This window comes from Neophocaena asiaeorientalis, unplaced genomic scaffold (genome assembly GCF_003031525.2).
Source record: "Neophocaena asiaeorientalis asiaeorientalis breed wild unplaced genomic scaffold, Neophocaena_asiaeorientalis_V1.1 scaffold130, whole genome shotgun sequence".
NCBI classification, from domain to species: Eukaryota; Metazoa; Chordata; class Mammalia; order Artiodactyla; family Phocoenidae; genus Neophocaena; species Neophocaena asiaeorientalis.
This window is the reverse complement of record NW_020173397.1, coordinates 4757797-4769592: the sequence shown is the minus strand read 5'-3', so window position 1 is coordinate 4769592 and position 11796 is coordinate 4757797.

Genomic DNA, 11796 nt, shown 5'->3' with positions numbered 1-11796 from the left:
TAGAGACAAATGACAGTGAACACACGATGATCCAAAACCTATGGGATGCAGCAAAAGCAGTTCGAAGACGGAAGTTTATAGCAATACAAACCTGCCTCAAGAAACAAGAAAAATCTCAAATAAACAATCTAACCTTACACCTAAAGGAACTAGAGAAAGAAGAGCAAACAAAACCCAAAGTTAGTAAGGGAAAGAAATCATAAAGATCAGAGCAGAAATAAATGAAATAGAAACAAAGAAAACAATAACAAATATCAATAAAACTAAAAGATGGTTCCTTGAGAAGATAAACAAATTTGATTAAACATTAGCCAGACTCATCAAGAAAAAGAGGGACAGTACTCAAATCAACAAAATTAGAAATGAAAAATGAGAAGTTACAACAGACAACGCAGAAACACAAAACATCCTAAAAGACTACTACAAGCAACTCTATGCCAATAAAATGCACAACTTGGAATAAGTGGAAAAATTCTTAGAAAGGTATAGTCTTCCAAGACTGAAACAGGAAGAAATAGAAAATATGAACAGACCAATCACAAGTAATGAAATTGAAACTGTGATTAAAAATCTTCCAACAAACAAAAGTCCAGGACCAGAAGGCTTCACAGGTGAATTCTATCAAATGTTACGAGAAGAGCTCACACCCATCCTTAAACTCTTACAAAAAATTGCAGAGGAAGGAACACTCCCAAACTGATTCTATGAGGCCACCATCACCCTGACACCAAAACCAGGCAAATATACTACAAAAAAAGAAAATTACAGACCAATATCACTGAGAATATAGATGCAAGAAAACTCAACAAAATACTAGCAGTCAGAATCCAAAAATACACTAAAAGAATCATACACCATGATCAAGTGAAATTTATCCCAGAGATGCAAGGATCTTCAGTATACACAAAACAATCAATGTGATACACCATATTAACAAATTGAAGAAGAAAAACCATATGATATCTCAATAGATGCAGAAAAAGCTTTTGACAAAGTTCAACACCCATTTATGACAAAAACTCTCCAGAAAGTGTGCATAGAGGGAAACTACCTCAAGATAATAAAGGCCATATATGACAGACCCACAGCAAACATCATTCTCAATAGTGAAAAACTGAAAGCATTTCCTCTAATATCAGGAAAAAGACAAGGATGTCCACTGCTGCCATTATTATTCAACATAGTTTTGGAAGTCCTAGCCACGGCAATCAGAGAAGAAAGGAAAATAAAAGGAATTCAATAGGAAAAGGAGAAGTCAAACTGTCACTGTTTGCAGAAGACATGATAGTATACATAAAGAATGCTAAAGATGCCACCAGAAAACTACTAGAGCTAATCAATGTATTTGGTAAAGTTGCAGGGTATAATATTAATGCACAGAAATCTCTTGCATTCCTATACACTAATGATGAAAAATCTGAAAGAGAAGTTAAGGAAACATTCCCATTTACCATTGCAACAAAAAGAATAAAATACCTAATAATAAACCTACCTAGGGAGACAAAAGATCTATATGCAGAAAACTATAAAACACTGTTGAAAGAAATAAAAGATGATACAAACAGATGGAGAGATATACCATGTTCTTGGATTGGAAGAATCAATATTGTGAAAATGACTATACTACCCAAAGCAATCTACAGATTCATTGCAATCCCTATCAAATTACGAATGGCATTTTTTACGGAACTAGAACAAAAAAATCTTAAAATTTGTATAGAGATACAAAAGACCCCAAATAGCCAAAGCAATCTTGAGGGGAAAAAAAACGAATTGGAGGTATCAGGCTTCCTGACTTCAGACTATACTACAAAGCTACAGTAATCGAGATAGTATTGTACTGGCACAGAAACAGAGACATAGATCAATGGAACAGGATAGAAAGCCTAGAGATTAACCCACACACCTATGGCCAACTAATCTATGGCAGAGGAGGCAAGGGTATACAATGGAGAAAAGAGTGTCTCTTCAATAAGTGGTGCTGGGCAAACTGGACAGCCACATGTAAAAGAATGAAATTAGAACACTCCCTAACACCATACACAAAAATAAACTCAAAATGGATTAAAGACCTAAGTGTAAGACTGGACACTATAAAACCCTTAGAGGAAAACATAGGAAGAACACTGACATAAATCACAGCAAGATCTTTTTGATCCACCTCCTAGAGAAATGGAAATAAAAACAAAAATAAGCAAATGGGACCTAATGAAACTTAAAATCTTTTGCACAGCAAAGGAAACCATAAACAAGGTGAAAAGGCAACCCTCAGAATGGGAGAAAATATTTGCAAATGAATCAACGGACAAAGGATTAATCTCCAAAATATATAAACAGCTCATGCAGCTCAATATTAAAAAAACAGATAACCCCATCAAAAATGGGCAGAAGACCTAAATAGACGTTTCTCCAAAGAAAACATGCAGATGGCCAAGAAGCACATGAAAATCTGCTCACCCACACTAATTATTAAAGAAATGCAAGTCAAAACTACAATGAAGTATCACCTCACACCAGTTAGAATGGGCATCATCAGAAAATCTACGAACAACAAATGCTGGAGAGGGTGTGGAAAAAAGGGAACCCTCTTGCACTGTTGGTGGGAATGTAAATTGATATGGCCACTATGTAGAACAGTATGTAGGTTCCTTAAAAAACTAAAAATAGATTTACCATATGACCCAGCAATCCCACTACTGGGCATATACCCAGAGAAAACCATAATTCAAAAAGACACTTGCACCCCAATGTTCATTGCAGCACTATTTACAATAGCCAGGTAATGGAAGCAACCTAAATGCCCATCAACAGAGGAATGGATAAAGAAGATGTGGTACATATATACAATGGAATATTACTCGGCCCTGAAATGGAATGAAATTGGGTCATTTGTAGGTACGTCGATGCATCTGGAGAATGTCCTACCGAGTGAAGTAAGTCAGAAAGAGAAAAAAAAATATCGTATATTAACACATATATGTGGAACCTAGAAAAATGGTACAGATCAACTGGTTTGAAGGGCAGAAATAGAGACACAGATGTAGAAGACAAATACATGGACACCAAGGAGGGGAAAGTGGCAGGGGGAGGGGTGGTGGTGTGATGAATTGGGAGTTTGGGATTGACATATATACAAAAAAATGGATAACTAATAACCTGCTGTATAAATAAAAATTCAAAAAAAATACAAAGGACAGAGGCTAGTCACATGTGTTCTTTTTGTTAGGAAAGCTAAAGTTTTCCATAAAGCTTTCCCCAAAGGCTTTCCATTTAATTTTGCTGAACAAGTTAAATTTATATTTGTATCTTTTCAGTAGAAATTAATCATTATTGACCAATGCTGTCTCCTCTACCATAATGAGGACTAAGAAAATGAATGTTTAAGTTTAGGGGTTTCTTCCCCCACTCTCTCTGGGGAAAACGGACAAAGGAGACAAGGGTTTGGAATTGTATTAGTTTGCTAGGGCTGCCATATCAAAATACCACAAACTGGGTGGCTTAAACAACAGAGATTTATCTTCTCACAATTCTGGAGACCAGCAGTAAAGATTGATGTGTCCACAAGGTTTGTTCCTTCTGAGGGCTGTGAGCGAAGGAAGGATCTGTTCTAGACCTCTTTCATTGACTTGTGTATGGCCATCTTTAATCCATGTCTTTTCACATTATCTTCCCTCTGTGCTTATCTGTGTATCCAGTTTTCCCCTTTTTACAAGGACGTGAGTTACACTGGATTAGGGCTCACTCTAATGAACTCACTTTAACTTGACTACCTCTGCAAAGAAACTGTCGCTAAACAAGGTCACATTATGAGAAACTAGGAGTTAGGACTTCAACATATAAATCTTGAGGGGACATAATTCAACTGTTTAACCACTAAAGAAATGAAATATGTGAGGTTCACTATAGATGTCTCCTTATGGAGACCACAGGCCCAGAAATGACTGAGCTGTCTATCCTCTTCACCTATTCTCAGAGCATATGTGATGAGGGCAGTTCAGAACAATAGGCTGAGGTGGCCATAGCCCGGAATTCAAAGCTGAATCTGCCCTCCAGGTCTCTCCCTCAGAATGACGTCCAGTCTCACTATGTACTAGTTCCTATGAGTCTCCATGGGATACCTTGGTACAGCTGATAGGATTGCTTCTTTAATGATCCAAAGAATACCTAGTTAGAAGAATTCAATAATTAATTGTAAATGCCTCATTTGAATACTTACTGATCAAGAAAATCATGTTGAATATCCTAATGTACCTATTATGAATTTTGAATATTGTCCAACAGGGAATGCTGTGGTTACTGAAGGTTGAGATAAGAAATTAAATTGGCAAATCTCTATGTAGTACAGTAAATCTTCTCTCAGCCTAAAAAAGAAAGAACATTCTCACTCTCTAAAGACAAGCAGACAGCTGGCACTGACTGGTGGTGTACTGTTTAAGCAATATATATTTTTACATAATCAGTATATACAATAAATTTCTTATCCTACATTTTATTTATTTTTAAGAGACTTATTCAATGTCTTCATCAATCATATTAAATATTGCTGTCCAGAGGAATAAGAACCATAAGTTTTGACAATAATTTATTGAGGTGAATTTCACATAACCTAAAATTAACTATTTTAAAGTCAACAATTCAGTGGCATTTAGTATATTCACAATGTTGTGCAACTGCCACCTTAACTAATTCCAAAACAGTCATCGCTCCAAAGTAAAATCTCTTATACATTATGAAGTTTTCCCCAACCTCTTCTTCCTCTGGCCCCCAGCAACCTGCAATATGTATTCTGTCTCTCTCAATTTATATATTCTGAATATTTCATACAAATGGAATCATATTACATGTGACCTTTGGTGTCTGGTTTCTTTCACTTATAATAATGTTTTTGAAGTTCATTCATTAAAGGCATTTGGGCTGTTTCCGCCTTATAATAATTGTAAAAGGTGCTGTTAAAAATGTACATGTACTTGTTTGAGTACCTTTTTTCAACTTTTTTGGGTATATACCTAAGAATAGAATCATGAGGTCATATGATAATTCTATGTGTAACTTTTTGAGGAATCTGCCAAACTGTTTTCTACAGTGGCTGAACCATTCTACACTCGCACCAGCAATGTATGAGGCTTCCAATTTGTCGACTTCCTTGCCAACACTTATTATTCATTTTTTAAATTATTATTATTATTTCCATACTAGTGGTTATGGAGTGGTACATCATTGTCGTTTTGATTGGATTTCCATGAGGACCAATAATGTTAAGAATCTTTTCATGTTCTTGTTAGCCATTTTCATATTCTCTTAGAGAAATGTCTAATTAAACTACTTTGCCCATTTTTTTTTTTTTTTTTTTTTTTTTTTGCGGTATGCGGGCCTCTCACTGTTGTGGCCTCTCCCGTTGCGGAGCAACAGGCTCTGGACGCGCAGGCTCAGCGGCCATGGCTCACGGGCACAGCCGCTCCGTGGCATGTGGGATCTTCCCAGACCGGGGCACGAACCTGTGTCCCCTGCATCGGCAGGCGGACTCTCAACCACTGCGCCACCAGGGAAGCCCTGCCCATTTTTTTAATTGGGTTGTCTTTTTACTGATGAGTTTTAAGCGTCCTTTATATTTATGAGAGACTAGACCTGTAGTCAAATATATAATTTGCAAATATGTTCTCCCATTCTACAAGCTCTATTTTCACTTTTTAAATAATGTCCTTTGATGCACAAAAGTTTAAATTTGTATGAAGTCCAGTGTATCTACTTGTTGTTGTTGTTGCTTGTGCTTTTGGTGCATAAGTATTTTTCAATGAAACACATACACACGGGCAGACACACACACACAAATAGTAAGCAGGCAATTATTTCGTATCCATGAGGGTAATTCAGAGTATTAAGATGCATGTTCATGAAAGTATTATCAGTTTTTTATCTTGCTTGCATGGACATAATCTTCATTAATTAAATAAAATATATACCATTGTTACTTGGACAACACGTTTTTCATCAAAATGAAATAAAAATAGAAGGATATATCTTCTTTACTGAGGTGCACAATAGCATGAAATATAAGCTTCTTTGATTCATTCACTCATCTAACATTTTTTGAGTTCCTATAATATACTGTTTTAGACAATGGAGAGAAACTAATAAAAAGATAGTTTCCTGCCCTCTTGGAGCTTGCATTCTAGTACATAAATGTAAATAAATAAATAAATTCAAGTAGTAATAAATACTCTAAAATAATAAATCAGACTGATGAGTTAACAGAAAAACAATTTTAACTAAGGCGATTAGGAACAGACTAATGAAGATACAACAATTGAACTGAGACCTGGATTAAAATTAGGGTGAAATGCTAGGAGGAATGCATTCCAGGCTGAGGAAATCACAAATGCAAGGTCTTGAAGTGTAAATGAATTTTGAGCTTTCCAGGGATTTAAAAAAGGCCACCATGGGTCATGGAGAACATGATGTTTACCTTGCAGTGAGGCAATGCTAGATTTAATATGTAGAAAGCAAATGCCTGTTTCTGGTCACTTTATTCAGTAACCATACATTGGGCCTGAGGCTGAACATTGAAAACTATGATACTGGGCTTCCCTGGTGGCGCAGCGGTTGAGAGCCCGCATGCCGATGCAGGAGACACGGGTTCGTGCCCTAGTCTGGGAGGATCCCACGTGCCACGGAGCGGCTGGGCTCGTGGGCCATGGCCGCTGAGCCTGCACGTCCGGAGCCTGTGCTCCGTGGCGAGAGAGGCCGCAATAGTGAGAGGCCCACGTACAGCAAAAAAAAAAAGAAAAAAACTATGATACTTATCCAGGGTTAAGGAGAAAAATTGGGAAAGGGGGATGGATCAGAGAGTGGCAATGTAAAAGTAAAAAAAGATACAACCTTTATCTCCATGAAATTATAGTCTAGTAAGGATATTATAAAAACACAGCTAACCATAATACAAGGCAGAAGAAAGGTCAACTAATTACAGAGGGTTGAGTCAAGGAAGCTTCTTAATTTTGAATTTGAATCATATGTGATATTTCTATAGGTGTGGAAAAACTTTTAAGTCAAGGGGGAAAAAGAGACATGAATGAGTAAAGCATGTTTGGGAAATGGAGTAGTGTACTATAGATTAGAAAGTATGCTAAGAAATATGTAGGATACAAAGATAATGGCATTAAAGCTGAAACCTATATGCATCTGGCCCTTCTACACTAGGACCAAGTATTTAAAGAATGTTGGAGCAAATTTCACCACCCCTCTAATTTTATTCAGAACCTTAGCAGAAACTTTATGTGCTCTGTAAAAATAATGAGGAAAGTGATACAAATAACTTCGTTATGACCCTTCATTTGAAATTTGATATAAAATATTCTCAAGCAACAGTGAGAAAATAAACACATTTGCTAGGTATTATGGGCTGAATTGATTTCTCTCCCAAATTCCTAGGTTAAAACCCTAACCCTCAGTACCTCAGAATATGACTGTATTTGAAGATAAGGTATTTTAAGAGGTAATTAAGGTACAGTGAGGTTATACAGGTGGGCCCTAACCCATCTGAATGGTGTCTGTAAAAGAAGAGATTATAGACGTGCACAGAGGAAAGAACATGTGAAGGCACAGGGAGAAGACAGCCATCTATCTACATGCTAAGGCGAGAGGCCCTCGGAAGACACTAGTCCTTCCAAACCCTGATGTCAGACTTCTAGCCTCCAGAACTGTGAGAAAATTAACTTCTGTCATTTAATCCACCCAGTCTGTGGAAGTTTGTAATGGCAGTTCTAGAAAACCAATACACTGAGAACAAATTTTAAATGACAGTTATTCTCTGTACCATCCATACTAGATGTGAGGAGTTTGAAGTCTCAAAAAGTGAAGTAACTTGGTCACATATATCTTGCCATAAAATAGAAAACACTTAATTTTTAACTAGAGTAAGCATGTAATCTATTATCCTAACTGGGACATTTTCAAGAGTGTATTTGGTATTATGAATAATTACGTTGAGACAATAGGTGTAAAACAGGTCATACATCTGAAAAATAGTATCTTAACCTCCCTGAAAAAGCGAACAATTCTCTCTTTAGTGGATTTTCTTGATATATTCTAGCTGAAATTGAAGATGTTTAATAAATTCTTAACAGAATGTTGCCAAGTCATACATTGTCTCTTTTATGAGTATCCACAGAAGAAATTTCTAATTTTAGTACAGAGAATAATTATGCTTCTTCTAAGCTTAATTGGCTTGGTTTATCTTTTGGAGACTATGAACTATATGACTGACTGTGTCTCCCTCTTCCAGTTAGACTGCTGGAAAGCTTAGCTCAAATTTACATGCTGATGCAAGTGTAAAGATGAGCATAACATGCCATTTTCTTAGTCTCATTTCATTTTTCTCTATTCATCTGTGTTTTCTTATTTCCCTTCCACCTTTGCCTTTTAAAATATCTTATTATACTTTATGTATCCTTGTAAGCTACCTTAGATCTTCTTCTGGAATATGGTTATGTAAATCAGTCTGTCATTCAAAAGATGACCTGATTCTTTGTCACTGTTCAAGACTTTCTTTTGCTATTCAGTGCCAGTTACAAAATCTGCATCCTGATTCACTCTTATTAGATCATCTTGTTCATGCCCTAGATGTTTATAACTTGTGGGATTCCAAGCCAGTGTGCAGTCATGTGGAGATTCCAAGGCTGGATAAAAATGTGAAAACATAGGGACCATCTGGAAGAAACCCACATTAGGTGTGATACCACACATATTCTTTAGTTGAAGTAGAGGAAAAGTATCAATAATTTTCCTTCTCCAACATAAAAACTGTACAATTATATGATTTTAAAGAAGAACATTTTCTAAACTATAGCAACACTGTAGGTTGTCTATAATTATAATGTGCCACTTTTCTGAAATTACCCTAGAACAAAAGAATAATTCTAAGTTTATTACATTGTACTCTGTGTACCATTAATAAAGATAGAATTTCATATGGTCTACTCCAAATATACAATCATTGAAACATGGGAAAAAGAAGAGCAGTTCAGTGGCATGGATTCAGCAGAGTTCTTGCTGTGTTATTCTTTCTGGGTACATTTTTTCCCAGACATTTAATTGTAACATACCTGCCTTATTTCTCAAAGATACATAGAAATAGTGTGTCCTCTTGTGTTTGGCTCTGTATAAAACTAAATGAGCAGCTGTATCTTCATTGCAAGTCTCCCTTAGATAGTTCCCCCTACTTCTTTAGAAAGACAAAGAGAAATAAACCTTAGTATACACTTGCCTTCATTCAGCAACACATAAGTTTTAAGACTTTCTTATAATCAGTGCACGGGCGAAATATGTGATGCTTATATGCTTGAATGTAGAGTACACACTGAACAATATGAATATCAGAGAGGGTGTTTATGTACTAAATTTTGCCCCTTCCAGACCCCCAGTCCATATGTTGAATCCTTAACCCCCAATGTGTCTGCTTTGGAAATGGGCCTTTAAAGAGGCAGTTAAGGTTAGAAGAGATCATAAGGGTGAGGCCCTAACCCAATACCACTGGTGTCTTTGTAAGAGTCACCAGGGAGGCAACACAGAGGAAAGGTCATGTGAGGACGCAGCGAGAAATCCAGCATCTGCAAGCCAAAGAGAGAGGCCTCAGGAGGAGCCAACCTTGCTGACATTTCGATCTTGGCCCTCCAGCCTCCACAACTGAGAAATAAATTCCTCTTTTTTAAGATACCCACTGTGTGGTATTTTGTTATGGCAGCCCAACAGAGGGGAATGAGGACTGATGAAATATATATATGTATATTATGTTTTTGTCCAATCCTATGCAAGTTATATTATATTTGAACTGTACTACAGACCAAAGAGTAGTCAGGCTTCATGTTCTTGTATCCATTCTGTAGATAAGAACATAGAAGAGGGTTTAACCTCATACAAGTTAGTTATTGACTGGGAGCTATAAATATAAGAGAAAAAAATTGAAATCATTTTCATGTATATTTCTCATCTTCTAACATTTTTTCTTCTACTCATTTTGAACATACCTTTAGCAAATATATATGCTTTATATACGTAGAACATGATAGTTTTTACTGGGCCCTTTGTAGTTTTCCAGATCACTTTTCTACCCAGATGTAACATAGAAGAATTGGCACTGGAAACATATATTAGCTCCTGTGCTACTCCGATAAAGTAGGCTTAAAATAATGCCAACTACCTAGAGTATCCCAAAGGTATAGCAGAGCCTCACTTGAAGGACTTCAGAGTATTCCAAGAATTATACAGTGATTTTTTTTTTAATTCCCACAAGATAGAGTATAAGTAAAAGATAAATTTTCATGGTGGTATCAAGACAGGAAAGTAAAAAAATTGAAAACAATCAGTGCGACAGAGTAAAACAAAATGCTGTAAGACGTATACCAACATACTATATAAATGATTGCTAATTTACTTCCAGCATTCTAGACATGTTTGTATTAATTTATTCAAAGCTGTGTATTAAAATTTTTCCAATTTAAATGCTGTTTTGGATGACCAGCCACTTGCCGAGGATTCAGTAAGTTTTAACAATTTTCATTTTTTAAAAGATGCTTGTGGAACAATTTTTAATTGTATTGTAAAAAGATATAATTTGGCCCAGACAGCAATAGAAATACCACTTCCGAAAGATGTTAAAAGTAAATTAACCTTGAAACTAGATTTTTATCCTCTTTGATGCCAGGCATTTTTAGAATCAAGTGAGAAGAAGCCTGGGTTGCCTAAGGCATAGTACGTCTATTCTATGTGCTTCCTAGAAAGGCAGATTAAAAAACTAGAAAATAGGAAGCTGCTTGTGACACCTCCTAACGCCCCAACCCACATCTAATCCATCAACAAATCCGGCTGGTTTGCATTTTCTTTGCCGAGACAACATTATTTTTTTACCTAGACTACTACAAAAGACACATTGATCCCCCTATTTCTTCTGTTGTTTTTACCTTGACCTATTACTGGACTGAATCCAGATTAAAATGCAAATCTGTTCACCCGCTACTAAAATCTTTCCAGGGATTCCCAATGTCTTAGGACAAACACTAAAATTGTTAACATAACCACCGGGACCTTGTACAGCCTTGTCCCCATCTCCCTCTTGCCTTCCTTCATAAAACACTCCTTCCCTCTCTCTGTGATACAAGCACATGCAACTTTTTCAGTTCTTCTAATTAACCTTGCTTCCTTCTGCTGTTGAACTTATCAGTTCAGTTCCTGCTCTTAAAATACCATTCACCAGCCCCCTTCCCCTAATTCACTTGAACTCTTCATGTCTCCATTCAATTATCATTTCCTCAGGGAAACCTTCTACAATCTAACTAGGTCAATTTCTTCCTGCCATGTGCTCTCAAAGAACCTTGCCCTTCATTGTCATACCTCGTCTTTTCCCAGCTGTAGTTTTACTTTTATATGAATGACTATGTCATGCCTCTTCATCTACCTTACTATAAATTCCACAGCGGCCTGGACAGTGTCTGTGTTTGCACACTGTCCTATATCAGGACTTAACACAGTAAATATAACATAGTTGCTTCTTGGTCATTTCATTAAAAGCTAATAAATTTTATCTTTGTACACTGAATGATTCATTAAAATTTTAAAACCTTTACCTTTGTTCCCTCTCATTGTCACACAGTTTTGTAGGTATCCACTGTTTCTTTAATTTTGATGTGCCCACTGTTTCTTTAATTTTGATGTACCGAAGAAACATGGTAAGATTTTAATTTATGTCTGGAAAGCACCAGTGGTATGATGTACTGTGGTACTTAGAAATATCTTATGGTATTT